The sequence below is a fragment of the Chiloscyllium punctatum genome, chromosome 36 (assembly GCF_047496795.1).
Source record: "Chiloscyllium punctatum isolate Juve2018m chromosome 36, sChiPun1.3, whole genome shotgun sequence".
In the NCBI taxonomy this organism is placed as follows: domain Eukaryota; kingdom Metazoa; phylum Chordata; class Chondrichthyes; order Orectolobiformes; family Hemiscylliidae; genus Chiloscyllium; species Chiloscyllium punctatum.
In genome coordinates this window covers 54,605,405-54,626,360 of record NC_092774.1, presented here as the reverse complement: position 1 = coordinate 54,626,360, position 20,956 = coordinate 54,605,405, and the positions used below count along the sequence as shown (strand labels likewise).

At 45.4% G+C, this 20,956-nt stretch overlaps 1 non-coding gene across 1 annotated transcript; it reads left to right on the top strand.

The window, feature by feature from the left end:
- The first annotated feature begins 5,985 nt into the window (after positions 1-5,985).
- On the top strand, positions 5,986-6,057 carry trnae-uuc (transfer RNA glutamic acid (anticodon UUC)). Its single transcript has one exon. It is a non-coding gene; the product is annotated as a tRNA-Glu (tRNA).
- Positions 6,058-20,956: the final 14,899 nt, after the last annotated feature.

Genomic DNA, 20,956 nt, shown 5'->3' with positions numbered 1-20,956 from the left:
TCACCTCAACTGAATAACTGTAAACAAATTACTCAGTGATTCAAAGGAATACTCGGTTTTGAATCTGCATTGTATCATGTACCTTCGAGAATGATGTCAAAACACCTTCATTGCTGTGATGGAGTATCCTGTTGGGCAGAATGTCCCCGTTGTCAAATTTCCCACGTTCTGTTGGTCCAACTCCGATTTCACTCAGAATCACGAAATGTGTGACAGCGCAGACTGAGGCCATGCAGCCCACCTTAGCTCTGCTGGCTCAACACAATATGTAAAGAAGTGTCTCATTCTGTCGCTTTCTCCCTGTAAATCTGCACAATGTAACATTGAACATGCCCACCGAATTCCCTTTTGTGTCCATTGAATTTACCTCTTCATCACTGTCATACAGGAACTTACTGACCCCACTCCTTGTGCGTAAACGGTCTTCCTAATGTCACTTTTGCTTATTTTCCTGATGACTTTAAATCTCTGCCAAATTGTTCTCGATCCTTTCAGGCCTGGGAGCATTTTCACTGCATTATTTCCTCTGTCTAAAACCCTCATGACGTGGAAAATTCAATCAGACCAGCTTTCAGCCCTTTGTTCACCAAAGAGAACTGCCCCAACTTCCCAATCTCTCTTCATGACTGACATTCCTCATGCACAGCACTATTCACTTCAACCAATTCAGTGCTGTCTGCAATGACTTCATTTCCCCGCTTCCTGAAGTAACACCCTCAGGATTGAGCGTAATACAGGTGGAGGATTCATTCGAATTGCGCAGGCAAAAACTCTGCAATACTTGTTCTCACTTTGAACAAGTGTTTCCCTTCGCCGTGTTCTCTGCAATGGTACCGCTGTCCCATACCTAATTCAGGCAGTCCCATCTGATTGAACGAAGCGGCTTTTTCAGAAAACTGACCCGGCATTTTTGCTCATGTCAATTTAAGAAATTAAGGTTCACCTGGGATTGGAGCCCGGCACCTCCCACACGTCTGTATAAGATAGAAAACCCAAAGCTAGCATCATACCCCGAGACCAACGAGCCAAATACCATGTGCGCGCCCAGCTCCTGAAGCAACTGGGAGTTGCTCAATACGAAATACATTGTACATTGCTCCCAGAGTTACAAGCAGCAAAGAGTTTCAAGACCATCTGCTTCTCTTTATGTCTCCCTGCTCCCCGGACGCTGCTGTTTGTCCCGTCCCCAGGGACCGGGCTCTCTCCACTGGTGGATAATTGAACCATTTCCTTTCTACTTACAAGCTGTGTTGGTGAAAGGCAGAGCCCATTCACTCTTCTGCTCTCTCTCTCACTATGACGTGAGGCAGGTTAAGTCAGTTACAGTCATGTGTAGGAAATGGGCAACTTTGAACTTGATCCAAAGGTCTTGTTAACGGAGAGACAGAAAGATGCTGTGCTGTCGGGACAGAGAGAAATGGACAGGAGACTCTTCCTTCAGGTAAATTGATATGAGTGCATTTTTGTGCAGCCTGTTTGGTGTTCAGAATTTGTCTTGACACAGCAATCCTGCAGAAAGTCTTTTGTTACACGGGCGTTGGTTTCTTTACTGCAGGAAATGGACAAAAACAGCAAGTCATGTGTTTCAACTTCACCGGTTCATTGCCATCTGAGAGAAGAGGTTTAACACGAGATCAGGACATACTGACAGAGAACAGTTCAAGACAACTCAGAGCTCCACAAGTGTGTCAGCGCAACTGTATAAATTTGACTTGTGTATCGATGTGACATATTTAACTCAGATACCCGAAGTTTTGGGAAGCAGATGACAAGGCAAGGAACAGAACAGAGCGCAGTTTTACGGGAAAGCTGCTAAATACGACATTGAGTGAATAGGAGAAAATGGTTTCGCTTCTGGGTTCTGATCCCAGCGCGCTCCCGCTCTGCCATTCTCCTGCATTGCACGGCAGATTTTCCAGAGAAGTATTCAGCTTTTCATCTGGCGTGTGTCTTGCATGTTCGAGAATGACGTCAAAAGATCTTCACTGCTGTCGTGTCATGTGCTGTTGTGCAGACATATCTCGATGTGCAAATATAAACTCAGAGAGCAATGTACACTAGAGACGCTGAGCCAGCTGAAACTTGCTCAGTGTGAAATACATTCCACATTGCTCCAAGAATTGCAAGCAGCAAAGAGTTTCCAGAACATCTGTTGTCATTCTGTCCCCGGGGTGCTGATGTTTGTCTCCTCCCCAGGAACTGGACTCTCTCCACTGGAGGATAATTAAACCAATTTGTTCCTACTTGCAAGCTGTTCTGGGGGGCGGGGGCGGTGAGGGGTGAGTGCATTCGCTCTTCTGCTCCTTCAATCCCTTGGGGCGGGAGGTATCAGTTAAACTAATGCGTGGGAAGTGAGCTTTGATTGTGAACTTGCTCCAAAGGTCTGTTATCGGAGAGATAGAAAAATGTTGTGCTGGTGGATCAGAGAGAAATGGACACCGAAGACTCTTCCCTCAGGTAAATTCGTATGAATAAATTGTTGTGCAGCCTGCTTGCTGTTCAGAATTCCTCACACCCAGCAATCTTACAGAAAGTCTATTGCAAAGTGGGCATCATTTTATTTGCTGCGACCGCGCAGCAGTTAACATCTGAGCCCCAAGTGTCCCAGATGAAGAGAATCCGAGTGAAACCTTCACTCACTGAGAGTCATCCCCACGGCCCTGAGCTGCGGGACTGCAGGCGGTCCAACACGGAAGGGACGGTTAAAAATGAACGTTGTTGCTCCTTCAGATTGTCTGTCCCATAGACAGGCATTGGGACGGCATAAACGGTTAGGATCATTCTCCCGCAGACAGAGGCGGTTCACTGTCACTTGTCTCTCTCTCTGAGGTTCACTGTCACTGTCACAAGTGAGAGTTCTCTGTCACTTGTCTCTCTCTCTGAGGTTATTCACAATCGGTGATATCTGTCCTCATCGTGGGGGACTATGTCTGAGTGGTGATACGGTTTCGGACATGCTTGTCATTCACGTCTGAACCAGGGTGGCGAATTACTGCAGGGAATGGACGAAACCGCAAGGCATGGGTTTCAACTTTATCAGCTCATTGGCATCTCAGAGAAGTGGTTTTGCGAATTAGTTCATAGGAAACCGACCAAGAACAGGAGAAGACCACCCAGACCTCCAAAAAGCATGTTACTTGAACCGTGTGAGGTTCGCGAGTGTATCGGTATGATACAGGACGTTCAGACACTCAGAAAGTAGGTGCAAAGGCAAGATACAGAACAGAGTACAGCACCATTACATAAAGGAAGCTGCTCAAGGAGACACGTTCGAGATTGGTGTCAAAGACCTCCACTGCTGTCGTGTAATTTGCTGTTTCGCAGAGTATGGAGGCTGTGTAAATATAAACTTTGTTCTCACTTCCCACATTCTGTTGGTCGAACTGTGATTTCGCTCTGAATCACAGCATGTGTCACAGCGCAGACGGACGCCATGCGGCCCACCTTCACTCTGCTGGTTCGACAAAGTAAGTAAACGTGTGTCTCTATTCGCATCATTCACTTACCTTCTCTGTGTATTTCTGCATATTGTTACTTGAAATATGATCAAGCACCTCCACTAATTCTCCCCCCACATCGGCACGGCTTCCGATTTTGTAAAGTTGATCCTGCAGCCCAAAACACTGCCAAATAAATTGATTGTTTGAATCAATCGAGGAACGGACTCCTCCAGATTGGCCAAGAACAAAAGGACGTCATCAGCATGATGTGAAAGATCAGCCATTTCAGAAAGTCATTTAAATGTAGAGCTTTTCTAACAACAGGTGTGAATCTTGTCTGTGTCCCAATATCGAGTCAGACTGACATTGTTGTTCGAAAAGCCCTGCATTTAAATGAAATTCTTGAAGGTAATTTAAAACTAGTTCTGGGATTAACGTACCAAAGAACAGAAGCCCATTCTAAAATATGAAAGATTTAATCTAAAATTGTTTAGTGAAGGATATCTCCATGACCGTGGACTCCTTTGGCTATAAAATCTGTGATCATGATCTTATTGTCCACGACCACCTGATGAAAGAGCAGCACTCTGAAATGGAGTGACCAGTAAAAATGTCTCATTTGGATCCCCCCAAGGTTAGAAATGGAAACATATCTCTTCAAGGTTACAGTTTGATTTGCCCTTTCAACACTCTTGAAATGTAATGTGTTCCATTGTAGTGTTCAATTCTGATCCATTAAAATCAGTATCCAGTCTCATCAACCCACTCAACTGACGGAACAAACAAAAACTTTTCGGTTTGCTTTTGAGATGTGACATCTTCTCTCCCTCCCTCTCTGGTGATCGAAATGAAGCAGGCACCTGAGGACAAAAGTGTTTTATTTGCCGGTGAAAGATACTGCTTCACAAAGTTGTACAACGGAAGGGAAGCAGTAACGGTGATTATCTGGTTGTTCACATTGTGAATGTTCCCATTGCTGCGCATGTCTGTGTTAACGTCAGAACTCTGCAGCATGGCGGCGTCAGGTACGCAGAGTGCCGGGGCCGCAATGGATGACGCATCTGACTCCACCTACCTGTTTGAAATGCAGCTCACAGCTTCTTCACACATCCCAAATAATCTTTCTCATTGTCCTGAAGCGGGCATAAGGTTTGAATTCCCGATCTGGGGGAATGAGAATCCTTTCACTGTCTCGCGTCAGTAAGTGTCCCTGAGAACATCAGAGTCAAGTCACAGCGCTGTCAGAGGAGGGGAAGCTGAAAGATACCCACACGCTGTTCACAGGCACATTTCACTTTCCCCAACTCACCGCCCCAACCACTGCGGCTCCTGGGAGTGGAAAGGTAAGAAACACCAAAACCCAGTCTCAACTTTGTAAATCATCAGGAAATAAGAAAAATGTTCATTCCTTCGGGTCTTCCATCCTAGGCTAACAGGGGTGATTTTAAATGGCTGTCCAGTCAGTGTCAATTCTTTTTGGTTGAAAATATCTTCCTTATCTCATCCCAGCATTTCTTGCCACAGAGACCCGTGCGGCAGAGTTCATGTATACATTTCCTTGTCTGGTATTTTGTAAATAACATTCGTTTTCTGGTTGTTTGTATCGGGTATTTCAGGTTCATTAGTCTCTGTTCAAGTGTGTTGGTAGGTTTGTGGGCTACCATGATGCTGAGGGGTTTGAGTTGTCTGGACATCATTTAACAGATGTATTTAATGTAAGGTATTGCGGCTAGGGTTTCTGCACACGTTGTGTCTGCTTGTGTCAATTTGTTGATGAAAAATCGGCATTCTGGGTTTATTGGGTAGGCAAAAGTGAGGACTGGAGATGCTGGAAGCCAGAGTTGAGATCAGAGTGGTGCTAGAAAAGCACAACAGGTCAGACAACTTCCGAGGAGCAGGAAAATCGAAGTTTCGGGCAAAGGCCCTTCATCAGGAGTAGAGGCAGGACGCCTCCAGGTTGGAGAGATAAATTGGGGATCGGGGGGTGTGCTGGGGCGAAGGTAGCAAAGAGTAAAATAGATGAATGCTGGTGGATATGGAGGTGACAGGTCAGAGAGGAGAGTGGAGCGGATAGCTGGGAAGGGAGCTTGGCAAGTCGGACAGGTCATGAGGTCAGTGTTGAGCTGGAAGTTTAAAACAGAAGTAAGGTGGGGGGAGGGGAAATGAGGAAACTGGCGAAGTCCACATTGATGCCCTGAGGTTGAAGTGTTCTGAGGCGGAAGATGAGGTGTTCTTCCTCCAGGCGTCGGGTGGGGAGGGAGTGGCGCTGAAGCAGGCCCAGAACGTGTATGTCCTTGGCAGAGCGGGAGGGGAGGTGGTTTGAAATGTTGGGCATAGGACGATAGGGTTGATTGGTGCCGGTGTCCCGGAGATGTGACTTGACTCTCCAGTCTCCCCAAAGTTGTAGAGATCGCATCGGGAGCAATGGATACAAAATAATACATTGGTGGATGTACAGGTGAAAGTCTTCTTACCATCGCGGCACGGGTTCGATTCCCGGGCAGAGAAGCAATTCTCAGTAGAGCTAGGGCGGTGCGTGCATATCTCCCTGGTGGTCTAGTGGTTAGGATTCGGCGCTTTCACCGCCGCTGCCCGGGTTCGATTCCCGGTCAGGGAAGCAATCATTTGCGTGTCTGTTGGCTACGAATTCTTCTTAAATGCGCTGTACAGTTATTTATTGATCTTCAGAGTTCCTAGGTGCTGCAGTGTGTAGTGGATCGTTGAAATAGCATCCTGATGCAGATTTGTTTGTATGTGTAGGGATGTTTGCTTCTGTAGTTCAGTTCTTGGTTCGTGTGTGTTGTTTTCCTGTAGACGCTGTTTTGAATTTACCATTGACTGTTCGCTCTACTGTGACATCTCGAAATAACACTTTGTTGTTCTTCTCCTCTTTTGTGAATTTTATGACAGTCAGGATATTGTTGATGGTGTTGTATGTTTCCTCTAATTTGTTTCATTTTATGATGACAAAAGTATTATCGCTGGAGCGGACCCAAAGTTTGGGTTGGATCGTTGGAAGGGCTGTTTGTTCAAGTCTCTGCGTTATTGCTTCTGCTAGGCATCCTGATACTGGTGGTTTCATGGGTGTTTCGTTGATTTGTTTGTAGGGCTTGTTACTGAATATGAAGTGGATGGTAAGGCACAGTTCCACGAGCTTGACAGTGTTATCTTTGCTGATAAAGTTGGTGCTGTGTTTGTATCTTTGGTTCTTCGAGTAGTGTCTTCAGTTTTCTTTGGCCACGTTGATGTTAATGGATGTGAACATGGCTGTATGTCAAAGGACAGCATTATTCCATCCTCTTCTACCTTGGTGTCCTTGGTGTTCAAGAGTTCTTGGATAGAGTAACTGGAGTGGTGTGAATCTGCGACTTGGTGTTTTAGTCTTTAGTGAGGGTTTTTGACTAGTCTGTATATTGGTGTTCCAAGTGGTGAGACTATGGTCCTGAGGGGGGCTCCTGGTCTGAAGAGGAGGAGAACAGCAACAAAGTGCCATTCCTAGATGTCACAGTAGAGCGAACAGTCAATGGGGAACTTCAAACTAGCGTCTACAGAAAAATAACACACACAAACCAAGTACTTAATCACAGAAGCAATCATCCCAACACCCACAAACGAAGCTGCAGCAGGACATTATTTCAACGAGCCACTACACACTGCAGCACAGAGAAACTACGAAGAGCAGAAGAGAAAGACGTATATAGTGTATTTAAGGAGAAAGGGTACCCAATCAATCCAGTCCGCCAATTTCTCATTGATGCTTCCAAGCTGACTCTCAAAAATTAGGTTTGTCCTTCCATCCTTTCCTATTTTATTTTGTGGGTTTTGAAAACTTTCCCAATCCGCTGACTGATTGTTGGAGTTGGGAAGTTATGTTGTGGCTGTACAGGGCATTAGAATATTGTGGAATAATTTTGGAATATTGTGTGCAATTCTGGTCTCCCTCCTATCAGAAACATAGTATGAAATTTGAAAGGGTTCTGAAGCACCAATGGGTCCACAGAGGGGAGAGGCCCTTCTGCTGTCCTGAGTGCGGGAAGGCCTTTAGTGATTTCTCTGCAATGCTGACGGACCAGTTGGCCCAAGCCGGGGAAGGCTGTTCTCCGGCCCGAAGTGCGAGATGGCCTTCAGCAGTTCTTCCCACCTGCTGAGACACCAGTGGGTCCATATTGAGGAGAGGCCGTTCTTCTGCCCCGAGCGCAGGAAGGGCTTTGCTCTTTCCTCTGACCTGCTGGCCCACTGGTGGGTCCACATGAGGGAGAGGTCGTTCAGTTGCCCTAAGTGAAGGAACGCCTTCAGCAATTCCTCAGCCCTGCTTAATCACCAATCCATCCACACCGAAAGAGAAGCCATTTTCCTGCCCCGAGTGCGCAAGGGCTTTCCCCGCTCCTCCGCCCTCTTGAAGCACCAGTGTGTCCACAGCGGGAAGAGGCCCTTCAGCTGGCACGTGTGTGGCAAGTGATTCATGTTCTCCTGCAACTTGCGGAAGCACCAGCGGGGGCACCAACGCTCCCAACAATCAGACCCCACCGGTGTTCTGCCTTGGGTCACCCCATGGACTAAACCTCCTGTCACTTCTGACAGTGTGTGCAGTGGAAGAGTAGGTGAGCTGTTTTTGTTTTCTGCTGGACTGCAATTGCCTCCACCACCCCCCACAACCACAACCTCACGGTGGCTCAGTGGCGTCACGGTGACTCAGTGCTTAGCACTGTTGCCTCATGGCACCAGGAACTCAGGATGAATTCCACCCTTGGGGGTCTGTGTGCAATTTGTGGAGGATAGGAAAATGGATCTGACTGGGTTACTCTTCGGAGGATCAGTGCAGATGTGTTGGGCTGAAGGACCTGTTTCCACACTGTAGGAGTTCTTAGATCCTATGAGCTTTGCTTTGAGAGGACACTGCTGCTCGTTGAGCTCGGGACTGCGCATTGGCAATGAAATGATCCAGAGAAACCTAAGACCGCAAGATCATCAGAGCAGAAGTTAGGCAATTCGGCCCTTCAAGTCTCCTCTGCCATTTGTTAGAGAAAGAAATTTCAGATGAGATTCGCTACAGTGTGGAAACAGGCCATTTGTCCCGATAAGTCAAGAAGCGACCCTCCGAAGAGTAACGCACCCAGACCCATTTCTCTCTGACAAATGCACCTAACTCTATGGGCAATTCAGCATGGCCAATCCACATGACCTGCACATCTTTGGACAGGACCACCCAGAGAAAACCCACGCAGACACTGGGAGAATGTGCAAACTCCTCACAGACAGCCACCCAAGGCTGGAATCAAACCTGGGTCCCTGGCGCTGTGAGGCTGAGCCACGACATGTTGCAACCCGAAGTAGGCAAGCAGGACGTTGGGAGAATACAGCAAGCCAGGCAGCACCAGGATGTGGAGTAATCAGCGTTTTGGGTATTAACCATTCTTCAGGACTGAAACGTTGACTTTTCTATGAGAATCGATTTACGGGAATGTTGCTGGGGGTTAGAGGGTTTGAGCTACAGGGAGAGGCTGAATAGGCTGGGGCTGTTTTCACTGGAGCATCGGAGGCAGAGGAGTGACCTAATAGAGGTTACAAATTCATGAGAGGCATGGACAGGGTAATAGACAAGGTAGTTTCCCTGGGATGGGGGAGTCCAGAAGTAGAGGGCATAGGTTTAGGGTGAGAGGCGAAATATATAAATAGACAACTTCTTCATGCAGAGGGTGGTACATATATGAAATGAGCTGCCACAGGATATGGGTCAGGAGCTATCAAATGTGACGAGATAACTTTAGGATTTCAGGTCAGCATGGAAAAGTTGGACCAAAGGGTCTGTTTCCACGCTGTATGTGTCTCTGACCACTGGGTCCTGATGTAAGTTTAAAATAATGTCCAAGTAACTTTGAATAGTTGAATCTTGTGGCGCTCACCTCCTCAAATTTTTCAAATGAATCCATCTGAGCGATACTGTTTCAACCTACTGAGTTGGACAAAGTATCCCATCAAGTTCAACACAAACCCAGAGTTGAAGAAGTCAGAAGTCAGAACACCAAGGTGACCAAAACTGATCACAATATTCCAGGTGCATCCTCATGAACGTCCTGTATAACTACAATATAACTTCCCAACATCTATCGCAATTCCCTAACTGATGAAGATTAATGTGCCTAAACATTTCTTCACTGCCTTGTGTACCGATGTAATCAGAGATAAAGGACCTACTTTAAACTGATCCACAATCCAGCTGCTGGGAACACCGAAGCAGAGTAGTACAGCATGAGTGTGCTGGGTAGATAACCCAGAAGTCGATGGGTCAACACCATATGATGCTATTGCTCAATGTCTCCTTAAGCTGCTTTCCTAGGCAAAGGTGCTCTGTTCTGTATCTTGCCTTTGCATCTGCTTCCCAAAGTTTCTTCAGTAGAGGAGTGGTAGTGGCAGCTGGAGGAAGGTCCGAGCTCCAAGAAGCGGGGTGTAAGGCTGGAGGTTGTATTTGCTCAAGGCTTGTAACATATTAACTTATTTAAATGGTATCTATTGTAAGGGGCTATGGTTCACATTAAAGCCAGAGGGTCATGTCAGAGGGTTTGTTTATATTTAGCAGTTGTAGGTCGTATTCAATGTGTGTTATTATTTTGTTAGTTCGAATATTGTAAGTCAAAGTGAATGGTGTAATTTCATTTCTGATGTCAGAATTTGACATTGAATGTGCAGGTGTGAATACCAGTAAGTTGTGAAAATAAATCAATAACTTGTGATTTTATAGCAAAAAGAGCAGTTCACTGCAATCAATGGCATTGTCTCATTTGAAGGTGATGAGTTGAGCGTGACCAACAAACCGTTTCATGCAGTCACCCAATTTAATTAAAATTTTCTTTAACTTAATTGAAGATAATACCTCTGGCATGCTAAAATTTATACAATTTGTGTATAAGATTTATTTATATATCCATTGCTCTGCAACATTGGGGAGACTGGATGTCAACTTGCAGAACATTTCAGGGAACAGCTCTAGGACTCCAAAACTGAACGACCCCACCGCCCTGTGGCTGAATACTTTAACTACCCCTCCCAATCCGTCAAGGGCATGCACATACTTGGCGGCATCCCCCTCCAAGCTCTAGCTACCTGACGCATGTAGGAAGAACACTTCATCTTCCGCCTTGGAACCCACCAACTACATGGGATCAATGTCGATTTCACCAGCTTCCATATTTCCCCTCACCCTCACTCCCACACCACGCGCCTTGTCCCAGATCCCACCTTCCAGCTCGGCAGTGGCCTCTTGAGCTGTCCTACCTTTTCATCTTTCTTCCCACCTATTCGCTCCACCCTCCTGTCTTACCTCTCATGATCTCTCCCCACCTCCATCGACCTATTTCATTCACAGCTACCTCCCCTCCATCCCCATCTCCTTCCCAATTATCTCTCGGCCTCCTTGGACCAACGTTCATTCCTGACGAAGAACTTATGCTCTATACAAAGACTGTGGTGAAGGAACATCCTGAATAAGAAAGAGCTCCCAATTCAGATGTGTTCCCCATTTGTTTCCCCGTTTATCTAGAAATAAGAAATGTCGTTTTCTTCCGCGAGAAAGTGGTCTTATACTTTGCGGTGTCTGAAGTGTTATACCACTCCATGTCTTTGCCTAGCTTTTAAGAATCCTTTCAACCTGTCTTTCAGACAATGGTGGCGGTGACCAAAAGCAATGCCCCATTTCTCCTCCTGTGAACCACTTTGACATGTTGTCTGAGTGTACTTGGTTTTCAAAATGTAATTTAGCCATTGAAGTGGACTGGGTTAATCTTTATCGATCACTAGCTTTGTTTGCACTAACTGTAATTATCCACCAATTTGCTGTTTTTTGTTCCACCAAAGCTGGAAACAATGATCTGTAGTTATGTTGCACTCAGGTGTGAACAATCAACCCAAGAATTGTCATATTATTATAGTTGACTCAAGCTATAAAAGGAGGCATTCTGTGGCAGTTTAAGACTAAAAATGTGGCTGGAAAGAATGTAGATTGATGAGGAAAGTCAAACAACAGAATCTCTGTCCACAATCTATCAGTCTGGCTTGATAAAGTGGTGGCTCTTCAAAATCACCTTCCAAGCCATCACCTCAACCACCAAGAGCAGGTAAGTGTGAACACAGCATTCCAACTGTGAAATATATCGCATTGCTTCTTTGTTATTGATCAAAAGCCTGGAATTCGCTCCTGAACATTATTGCACACCAAATCATAATTGTGAAGCAATTTAAGAGGCAGCTCAGCACCACGTATTCAAGGATAGTTTGGGAAGGGTTGTTGGCAGAGCCAATGATAGTCACATCTCATGAAATAATAAGCAAAGAGGCATGGACAGAGGATTGGCTAACCAATGATACAATTGGGATAAGGGGCATGTTCAGGATAGCAAATTGTAACTAGTAGTGTGCCACAGGGATCAGCGCCGGGGCCAAAATTATTTACAAAATCTATATTAATTCCTTGGATAAGTAAAGTGAATGCACTATTGCCAAGACTGCAGAAGAGACGGTTGATGGGAAGGCAGGTGGTAAGAATGACATGAAATATCTGGAGAGGGACATCGACAAGTCAAGCAAATGAGCAAACCTTTGGCAGATGGAATAGAATGTGGAGAAATGATGTTGTGCACTTTGCCAGGAGGAAAAGTGTTGAATGTTAAATGGAGAAAGCTGTTGCATAGAGGGATTTGGAAGCCCATATCCATGCATCTCTTCAGCCAAATTCAGTGAGTAATAGGGAAGGCAAATGGGAGGTTGGCCTTTAAATAGAGTATAAAAGTAGGGAGGTTATAGTGAACCTATGTCAGGCATCAGTCAAGTCAAAACTGAACACTGGGAGGGTCCTTTACCTAAGGAAAGATATACTGGCATTGGAGGCAGCCCAGAGAAGGTTGACCAGGATGATATCAGGGATGGAAAGAATATCATATGAAGAGAAGTGAATAGGTTGGGCCTGTACTTAATCGAAGTTAGAAGATTTAGAGGTAACCTTATTTTCACATAAAAGATTCTAAGGATACTTGACGGGCTTGATGTGGAAAAGTTTAGCTTTGTGGGTGAGTCTAGCACCAGAGGGAATAACCTGCAAATGAGGGATTGCATGTTGAAGACAGATCGGAATTGTTACTGAAGGCAGTAAATCTGTGGAACATGTTACGACAGAGTGTTGTTGAGCCTGGGTCGTTAAGTACATTCAAGGCTGTCAGATTTTTTTTTAACCAGTGAGGGAATTGAGGATTATGGGGAAATGGCAGGAAAGTGGAGTTGATCTTTACCAGAACAAACGTGATCTTAATAAACGGCAGAATTTATTCAATGCGGTGAATTGAATAGTAAGTAATAAAGGGGAAAAGGATACAACTGGCACCTACAGGCCAGTCAGTGTTGGAAAATTAGAGATTGCACGGAGTTGGTGGCATTTTGGCATTGTTACTGGATTTCACATCTGGAGTTTCAAATTGATGCTGCTATGTCTCCGGTGAGCTTTGAAATCAATTAATATATCTGGAATATAAAGCTTATCGCTGCTTTGGTGATCTTAGCAATTGATATAAGGACCTATCTTGTTAGGGAAGGAAATCTTTAGTCCTTACCCAGCTAGGCGATTGTGTCACTCTTGATCCATGGTAATGTGATTTACTCGTAACTGCCCTCTGAAATGGCACTTGGTTTTTCTGGGAGATCAAGTGCCACATCCCATGAATGAATAAAGGAAAATATTCAGCAGAAAATTGCCACTGAAGTGAAGATTATATAGTGATAATGGTTGAATAACCCAGAGATCTATGTCTTCTGAAAACAAAAAATCAAATCCCATCATGGCAGCCAGTGGATTTTATGTTCAACTAATAAAAAGACCTGGAAGTGAGAGTTTGTCTCAGTACTGGCCACCAGGAAACCTTTATTGATGAAAACAATGAACTGCAGATGTTGGAGATCGGAAACAAAAGGCACCATTGCTGGGGCATCGCAGCAGGTCTGGCAGCATCTGTGGAGAGAAAACAGTTCGTGTTTTGAATTCAGTCACTTTTTAAGGGCCACTGGACACGAAACATTAACACTAATCTCTTTATAGACGCTGCCAGAACTGTTCTGCGTCTCCAACCATTATTGATTGATTGTTGTGAAATGATTCCTTTATGGAGGAAAATCTACCATTCATCAACCCTGTGTGTGCACAGCGACCATGTGATTCCAGATCTACTACAGTGTGGGGTTGACTCTCAGCTGCCTTCTAGCACGTAGTCAAGTACTCGGTCCAAGGGACATGAGGGACGGTGAGAAAATGTTGCACATGCTTGCAGCAATCACATGTCACGATTTTGTTTACAAGAAAAGCATCGATTAATGAAGGACAGCCAAGACAAATTGCTATGGGAACGTCATGCCCAACGGATTTGATTTCCTTGTAGTAATACCATAAAATTGTAAGTATTTTTAAAAATCGTCTTCAGAGGTTACATCACTGTAGGAATACTGCATGCAATTCTGGCTGTTTGATAGGCGAAGGATGTTGTGAAATTTGAAAGTGTTCAGAAAAGATTTACAAGGACGCTGCCAGGGTTGGAGAGTTTCAGCGCGATGAAAAGGCTGAACAGACTGGGGTTATTTTCCCTGGAGCTTTGGAGGCTGAGAGGTGACTTTATAGATGTTCTTAAAATTATAAGGGGCATGGAAAACGACAAACAGGAAAGGTCTTTTCCCCGGGGTGGTGGCGGGGAGTCAAAAACTAGAGTGCATAGATTTAAGGTTAATAGCAAATGGAGTTTAATATAGATAACCGTGAGGTCTCACAGTTTGCATAGTCAAATCAAGGTAGGAGTTTCATGGTGAATGATTGGACCTGTAGTGGAACAGAGGGATCTCGGAGTAGGTTTACAGTTCACTGAAAGTGGAATCATAGGTAATAGTATTTCGGCACACCGGTGAGAGCGTTGAGTATACAAGCTGGGAATTTATGTTGCAGTTATACAGAATGTTGGTGAGGCTGCACTTGGAGTATAAAATAGATTCAGTGCTATATTGAAGGCAGGAAAGAATAACAAACATATACTGATTAGAGAGACATAAATTATGTATCTAAATAAGATAGTGAATTAGAGTATAGATAAGTGCCAAATGATAATGTTCTTTCGACAAGCACCGAACTTATTTCATTTGCAGTATTTCGAACCAAGAAATCTAGGGGTGCACGTTCATAGTTCCAAGAAAGTCGAGTTACAGGTTGACAGGGTGGTGAAGAAGCCTTTCAGCCTGCTTCCATTCATCAATCCAAGTTTTGAGCATAGGAGTTGGGACATCTTGTTGCAGCTGTCACACATGCCACACAACACAAGTTATGACCCCGCCCTTCTCTGACTGACCATCCCTTTGAATATCAGGGGGAAGACACCCCTTTAATTGTGATGTTCAGGAAACATGCCTTACTTCAACAAAAAATGTGCTGTACTCACAGATGTTTGGACAGAGAAAGGAAGTTGCAGTCTGGGGTGAAGCTCAATCTTCATTCAGACAGAGAGGAACGGCAGTAGCTTCAGAAGCTCATGGTCCAACTTGTACATTCAGAAAATAGAGGGGCTTTGATTGGCAAGAGGACCCAGCAAATTCTGGTCCTTCAGGGCTCCCCATTGGTCAATCTCCAATAACAGCACTGCCTGGACTGGGTGACGTGAGCGATGGGAGACAGTCAGCCTCGAAATGCAGGAATGTCACTGCCAACCACCGCGAATCAAATTGGCTACCTAAGGTTTGCGCGCGCACATACACACACACACAGACACACACACACCATTGTGGGCATCACAATGCAAACGTAAGCCAACAAGCTTCAGAGGGAAACTGTCTGTTCTGGGCAAAATCTGGGAGCAAAGCAATGTTTCCCCCTTTCCATTCCTCATCCTGGGAGGGCGAGAGAGGGGGGAGGCACTGTTCACTTGCAGCACCTGGAGGCAGAGAGTATGAATCCAAACAGGGAGCAGACTCTGCAAAGGTCGATTTCAGTCGGCTTCTTCTGGAATATTGTGTGCAATTCTGGTCTCCCTCCAATAGGAAGAATATTGTGAAACTTGAAAGGATTCAGAAGAGATTCATAAGGATGTCACCACGGTAAGAGGGTTTGAACCACAGGGAGAGGCTTTGAATCACAGGGCGAGGCTGAATAGGATAGGGCTGTTTTCCCTGGAGCATCGCAGGCTGAGTGATTTTTTTTTAATAAAATAGGTTTATAAAAGCTTGAGGGGCGTGGATGGGGTGAATAGACAAGATCTTGTCCCTGGGATGGGGGAGTGCAGAACTAGAGGGCATGGGTTGAGGGTGAGAGGGGAAAAAATTAAAAGGGACCTTGCAGTCAACCTTTTCATGCAGAGGGTTGTGCTTGTATGGAATGAGCTGCCAGAGGAAGTGGTGGAGGCTGGTGGAGGCATCTGGATGGGTGTATGAATAGGAAGGATTTAGAGGGATATGGGCCAAGTGCTGGCAAATGGGAAAATATTAATTTTGGATATCTGGTCGGCTTGGACAATTTAGATTGAAGAGTCTGTTTCTGTGCTTTACGTCTCTGACTCTGAATGGTGAAAAGTATTGGCATTCGTTGAAACATTTATGAACCAGGAAATTGTAAGAGGGTAAACATAAGCCTCATGTCATTGATCCATGAATCCTGGTGCAGTATGGATGGATTTCCAGTGATAGAGACAGTATGACATGGAAGGAGTCCAAAACGACGGCTTCTTTTACAAAAATTCCCACGTAAATCCGAGTCTTCTGGGAATCTAAGATAACCGTGCCTTAATATAAGATAGATAAGTCTGGGGTATATGGTACATATTCGATGGAATGTTTGTGGCTCTAAAAGCCTGGTTTGCAGTTGTTTCTGGGCTCATAATATTGTACTGCAGCATATTGTATATCTTCAATAAGAACGTCAATACCGAAATATATGTCCATTCAGCAACTTGAGTCCAAGTGAACTCTTCATGGAGCATGCAATCCACCACATTTCCCAGCTGGTATACATTTACATATAGATCAGCACAAAGATCTTGGGTATGAAGAAAGGAATGAATGTTTAGGGTGTAGGTTTGCTCGCTGAGCTGTAGGTTTGATATCCAGGTAAGAATGTTCCACAGAAACTAGAATAATTTGTTCTGATTTTCTATTGTGGACTGACAGCGATGACCTTTGCAATCTCTTTTTACAGGAATATTATAAGAGAAGAATTTGAAGGTAGAAATCTCAGACCAAACGTCACATCAAAGTCTGTCAGTCACGTGACTCACCAGGACTTGGATATTAATGGCCTTGAAACAAGGATGAGGCGGTATGTCTGCTTAGTAAGGTTGGAAACGTCAGGGTGACTGGAAACTCAGAGTCTCACATACCCACACACCAGAGTAGTGACTGGAACATGCTTTACAGACTGAATGAGTGTTCCAATTATCAGAGGGTTCATCAGTAACATCATACACATGGTGTAAGTGTGAGCGAGTTTTCAACTGAACATTGAACCTGGAGAAAAACGAGGACACCTGCACCATGGAGAAACCGTGGAAATGCAGGGAGTGTAAGGACGGTTTCCCTTCCCCGCCTGCACTGGACATTCATCAGCATTTGCACACTGGCCGTTCACCTGCACTCCGCGCGGGAAAAGATTCACTCAGTCACATCACCTCCTGGTCCACACCGGGGAGAAACCGTTCATCTGCCCCATATGCTAAAGCAGATGAAGGACATTTTTTGAAAAATCCTGGATGGAGCATACTGCAGGTATACCTGAAATAGATACATTTGTCTCTGTCCCACTGAGTCTCCAGCACAGGGCCAGGCCGGGCAGCACAATTGGTCTCTGTCAGTGTTTATTCTCCACCTGAGCCTCCACCCACCCACCCCTCTTCATTGCCTCCCATCTCCCCTCCATCAGCATAAAGGTATCCCCCACTTTTCGAAAATTAACTTTACACTGCTTGACCTTTACGAAAGACCTACATTAATAATTGTTTTCACAAACCAAAAGAAATCCGAAGAGGATTTTCGCTTTTACAAAGAAAGGCATAATCTAAATTTGTTCATGGTAATTGCTTCTTCGCTTTACTCCATGTCAGCTTACGAAAGGTTTCATAGGAATGCTCTACTTTCAGATAGTGGGGGGAACCTGTAGTGGGGCGGCACGGTAGCTCAGTGGTGAGTACTGCTGCCTCACAGCACCAGGGATCCAGGTTCGATTTCTGTGGGGTTTGCACATTCTCCCCGTGTATACATGGGGTTCCTCCCACAATCCAAAGATGTGCAGATCAGGTGAATTGGTCATGCTAAATTACCCATAGTATTAGGTGGATTAGTCAGGGGCAAATCTAGAATAGGGGAATGGGTCTGGCTGGGTTCCTCTTCCGAGGGTTGGTGTAGATTTGCTGGGCTGAAGAGCTTGTTTCCATATGTAGGGAATCTAATACACTGAACCTGCTGTTTATTGCCCATGTGTGGTTTCTGTTCCTCTGTTCACCTCCCGTTTATGTGTCTATCAAGATATACCTTAAACATTGTTAAGGAGCCTGCCTCCACTACCTCCACTGACAGGGCGTTCCAGGAACCCCCCCCCCCCCCACCCCTCTGTGTGAATCACCCCCCACCACAACCTCTCCCCAGACAGTCCCCTCTCGTCTCGAACCTGTGCCCTCTTTTATGTGACCTTTCCAGCCTGGAGGGAAAAAAAACCTCTGACTATCATAGAATCCATCCAGGGTGGAAACAGACGATTCAGCCCAACAAGTCAGCAGCGACCCTCCAAAGATTAACCTACAGGGACTCATTCCCTGCCCCTATTACTCCATGTTTACCCCTGACTAATGCTCCTGACATACACATCCCTGAACAGTGAGGCAATTTACACACAGACAATCCAACTTAAGCTGCCTATCAGTGGACACTATGGGTAATTTAGCATGGCTAATCCACCCTAACCGACACATTTTTGGAATGTAGGAGGAAGCCCATGCAGACATGAGGTGCAGGGAGAATGTGCAAACTGCACACAGTCACCTGAGACTGAAATCGAACTCGGGTCCCTGGCACTGTGAGGCATCAATGCAATTCACTGAGCTACCCTGCCACCCCTATCCAGCCAATCTGTGTGTCTCATCATTTTGTTGAGGTCTCCCCTCAGCCTCTGTCTTTCCAGAGAAAACAATGCAGGTTTATGCCACATCTCCTCATAATAAGAGCCCTTCAGACCTGGCAATGTCCTGGTGAACCTTGTCTGTACCCTCTGCCAGAGTACCCACACTCTTCCGGTAGTTTGGCGACCAGAACTGCACGTAGTATTCCGAATGTGGCCAGAATAAATAGCTGTAACATAACTCGCCAACTCTTACACTTAAGGAAGCGTGCTGTATTTCTTCTTGACCACCGTACCCACCTGCATTACCACTTCCACGGATCTATATGCCCAAATCCTTCTGTATGCCAGTGCTGCTATGAGTTCTGCCATTTATCATACAATTCTTATATTTCCTTCGTCTCTATCCAGCTTCACCTTAATTGTCTTTCTCTCTTCATCTCCCCCCACCCCCTATCCCCCAACCCTCCACACATAGAACATAGAACATAGAAAAATACAGCGCAGTACAGGCCCTTTGGCCCTCGATGTTGCGCCGACCAAAGCCTACCTAACCTACACTAGCCCAATAACATCCATATGCTTGTCCAATGCCCGCTTAAATGACCATAAAGAGGGAGAGTCCACCAGTGCTACTCGCAGGGCATTCCTTGAACTCACAACCCACTGACTAAAAAATCTACCCCTAACATCTGTCCTATACCTACTACCCCTTAATTTAAAGCTGTGTCCCCTAGTAACAGCTGACTCCATACGCGGAAAAAGGTTCTCACTGTCAACCCTATCTAAACCCCTAATCATCTTGTACACCTCTATCAAATCTCCCCTAAACCTTCTTTTCTCCAATGAGAAAAGCCCCAAGTGCCTCAGCCTTTCCTCATACGATCTTCCTACCATGCCAGGCAACATCCTGGTAAACCTCCTCTGCACTCGTTCCAATGCCTCCACATCCTTCCTATAGTATGGCGACCAAACCTACACACAATACTCCAGATGAGGCCGCAGCAGAGTCTTATACAACTGCAACATGACCTCAGGACTCCGGAAATCAATTCCTCTACCAATAAAGCCCAGTACACCATATGCCTTCTTCACAGCACTATTTACCTGGGTGGCAACTTTCAAAGATCTGTGTACATGGACACCAAGATCCCTCTGCTCATCCACACTACCAAAAATGTTGTGGGAGGAACGCGGATGCAGTAAATGATAGATCAGGACAGACCCAAAGCGAGGGAAGAACTGTTGGACAGGAAAGGGAGTTGATAACAATTTGCGTGGGAGGGTGAATAACTGTTATTGGGGACTGTTCGTGGCTAAGAAAGGCAGTGTGTATTGACAGACTATGTGATAACAAGGTGAAAACAATGACTGCAGATGCTGGAAACCTGTATTCCTGATGAAGGGCTTTTGCCTGAAACGTTGATTTTACTGCTCCTTGGATGCTGCCTGAACTGCTGTGCTTTTCCAGCACCACTAATCCAGTATGTGAAAACAAGGCTTGGTGTGTGTGGAAGGGACGAGGATACTATGGAGTTCAGGCCCTAGAATTATTGAATTCGATCTTGGGACCGGAGGGATGTATGGTCCCCAAGTGCAATATTCGGTGATCTTCGTTCTGCTGGAGCTTCGCTTCGCTGGAACACTACAGCAAACCTGAGACAGAGATGTTGGCCAGGGAACAGGGTGGGGTGTGGAATTGGCAGGCAACTGGAAACTCAGGGTCTTTTTTGCGGGCAGAACGTAGATGTTCTGTGCAGCTGTCACCCAGTTTATGCTTCGTTTTCCCCATTGTAGATGAGACCACATTGTGAGCAGCAAATGCAGTAGACTGGGTTGTGGGAAGTGCGGGTAAAGTGCTGCTTCACCTGGAAGGTAAGTTTGGGCCCTTGGATAGTGAGGAGGGAGCAGGTAAATGGGCTGGTGTCACACATTCAGCAGTTGCAGGGGAAAGTGCCGTTAGACTATTGGGGTGGGAATGGGGGTAGGGTTGATGGGAATGAAGGAAAAGTGGACCCAAGGTATAACTCCTGCCCATTTACCTATCTGCCAAATAGAGGAATTTGTTAACTGTGTACAATGAAATTTTCTAATTCACACTGTGGATGTACATACTGGAGAGGGTGCAAAACCGAAGAGCCAACAACCACAATTCTATTAACATCAGAATAGTGATTGAAAATAATATATCAGAGCTAAAAGTTGAAGTCCTAAATTGGAGGAAGATTCAGGTATTAGGCAAGATCTTTTAAAAGCTGATTTGGGGGGCAGATGTTCGCAGGTTGCTGGAAAATGGGAAGCCTTCAGATATGAGATAACAAGAGTCCAGACACAGTATATTCCAGTTAGGGTGAAAAGAAAGGCTGGTAGGTGTAGGGAATGCTGAATGACTGGAGAAAATGAG